The sequence below is a fragment of the Montipora foliosa genome, chromosome 3 (assembly GCF_036669935.1).
Source record: "Montipora foliosa isolate CH-2021 chromosome 3, ASM3666993v2, whole genome shotgun sequence".
In the NCBI taxonomy this organism is placed as follows: Eukaryota; Metazoa; Cnidaria; class Anthozoa; order Scleractinia; family Acroporidae; genus Montipora; species Montipora foliosa.
Genome location: NC_090871.1, coordinates 29,749,930 through 29,752,603, shown reverse-complemented (window position 1 = coordinate 29,752,603; position 2,674 = coordinate 29,749,930).

Here is a 2,674-nt window from a genome sequence, read left to right as displayed (position 1 = left end):
AAGAAACTTTCACCAAAAATGGAACACGTGAAAGAAAGTTTAAGCTAATCCTGAATTAAGTTAATCGGCTGGCAAAAAAACCGGGCCATGGTGTTTATTTGAAAAATGATACCATACACTAATTTGTGGTTATAACCTCGCTCAAAATTTGACATCCTAAAATTATAAACATACCTTTCCAGTTGAGAAAAGCAACAAGGAAAAATTGAACTGAGCTCTCATGTCAAGATCACTCAGCTCATTACTCAACTCTAGAACTTCTTCAAACAGAACATCAGATTGCATTGATGCAAATGCCATACTTAATTCGAGAATGGTCCCAATACTTTGATGGCTCTTTCTATCAGTGGTTTCATTTTTGACTGGAATATCATGGATTCCCCCAACTTATGTTTGGTTGCAACTGCTATCCTTGAAAAGACCCTGTGCAACAAAAAGAAAACCCAATTTAATACACCAAGAAAACGAGAAAATATTCAGTTTTGTGGTCTTGAACAAGTGAATCAAACATTTGAATAATTTTACAAACTAATTGTTGAATCCCCTAAAACAATTACTTCGCCAAAGTACTGTTTTCCCTTGATCAACGAAATGTCTACTGTAGTCACTATTTTAGTTGTTCTAAGCAGTATTTAATATAGGGACATAGAGTCACTATCATGATTATCATGAATTAATTTTTTTAGCTCGATCAGGACCATAACTTCTCACTGTTCATTCATGTCATTCTGATTTAGTCACCTAGAAACATACTTTAAAAGTAATATATTTTATTGATCTTGGTTTTTTTTTTCCTTGTCCTTTCTTAAGGTTTTCTTGAGAGCTTGTGGATTCATGGTTATCAGTGGAACTGTCCTTGGACTCTGATTTGTTTTTTTCCCAAATGTCTTTTTCTGTGTCTGAATTAACCAAAAAATAAATGCCATAAGGTCTTCTGCTATCCTTTTGTTTAGATTAATTATAGTGTTGCACATGAAATGAAAATACAACGTCATAAGTTTAATTTATAGATTTAGCCAAGCCTAAAAGCGGAGGTCCAGGTTGTTTATTCTTACTGGCTTTAGGATTAGTGGAAATAAAAGGCTTTGGAATTGTCCACGTTTTGGTTTTCACAGATATTGCTTAACTATGTCAGTTTCTTCGCTACCTAACTAGTCGATTGCACAGTTAATTTCACCTGAAAAACGGACTGATCACATTAATCATAAAGGGATGAGTGCAATATTGGTTTTTCATCCGAAATTTACTGTCGAATTCACCAGTTAGGCAATTAATTTTTCTTGAATCGCAAGAGTTTTGAAAGAAAACAAGCAAATCCTCAGCAAGCGAATGGAAAAGAGAAGAAGCAATTTCAGAGTCCACTGTCAAAAGCCATTGAATAGGAATCACTCTAAAATTAGAAATCATATACGTACTATAGCTCATGATGTGACACGTTATCTTTGTCGGTTCAAGGTCAAACAAGGAGTTTTATTGATGTACTTTATTCCACTTTATCCCTGAAGACGAAATCATTTACATTTTGATGTATTTTCATTGAAACACGCTACCTTGGCTTAGAACCAGAATCAGCTAGAAAGGACAAACTTCAAACAAGATCTCTAAACAATTACCTGTACGTTCTCTAAACAAACTTCTGAAAACACAAGCTGGTGATGTTTCTCCTCACTTTTACGAGAACTCATTGAGATTACATGTTTCTAACATGAGGGCAAAGTTTTCTTGTCACTGTCAAGGCACATCGAAAGACAATTTGGCAAACAGAGCAGCAAATTATTTCTGCCCAAAAAGAGTGCAGATGATTGTTATTTTATTCCAGTTGAAGATAAAAATTAGAGTTTCATTCCTGAACAAAGGAAAAAACGGCTAAACCGCTTTTTAGAAATATTCACCCACTTGAAATAACTCATCCGTAGAAATAACGAATGGTTTAGTGTCCAAGAAAATAATTTGTGGAGTAGCTATTACTGGTGTATCGTTTTGTCGTTCTTGTTCTCTTTCTCTCCTCTTTCCTCTCTGTTCTTCTGTCGTAGGCCCTCCAGGCACCTTAGTAGATTCAAAATTAAAAATCTTAAGATAAGACTCATGCCAAAAATTGCAATTCGGAGCAAAAAGCAGCACAAAACTAATTAAAAATAAACACTAACACTCAGCTTTAAGTTTATATCCCTCCAATGCTTGATTTTGAATAACTACGTAGCCGCCAGCGTGTCCTGACCACAGCTTCCAGGACGTCATACATTCAGGCCTTGATACCATCATGCCTGTCAAGCCAGTCAAGATCTGCTCTGCCGACGTCCCTCGGATGAACGAGAGTTTGAAATCTCTTTTTATGAAGAGACAAAAGGCGTTCAGCACATATTTTCGTAACCTTGTCAACCGAGAGAGGAAAACCTGCAGAGGGAAATACTATGAGCCGAAGATCCAGCACCTAAAAGGAGAAAACCCGAAAAGGTGGTGGGATGAAACAAAACGCCTGTGCGGCCTTAAGACCTCCCACAGCGATTTGGCTAGCCAGCTTAACATCGAAGGATTATCAGAACTGCCTTTCAAAGAGCAAGCCAATGCCATCAATTCCGCTCTCCTCAAACCGCTTGGGGAGTATAAACTACCAGCTCCTCTTGAGTGGGTTCCTCTCGAGTCGGACTTACCCGAGATCTTAAGGGTAACCGAG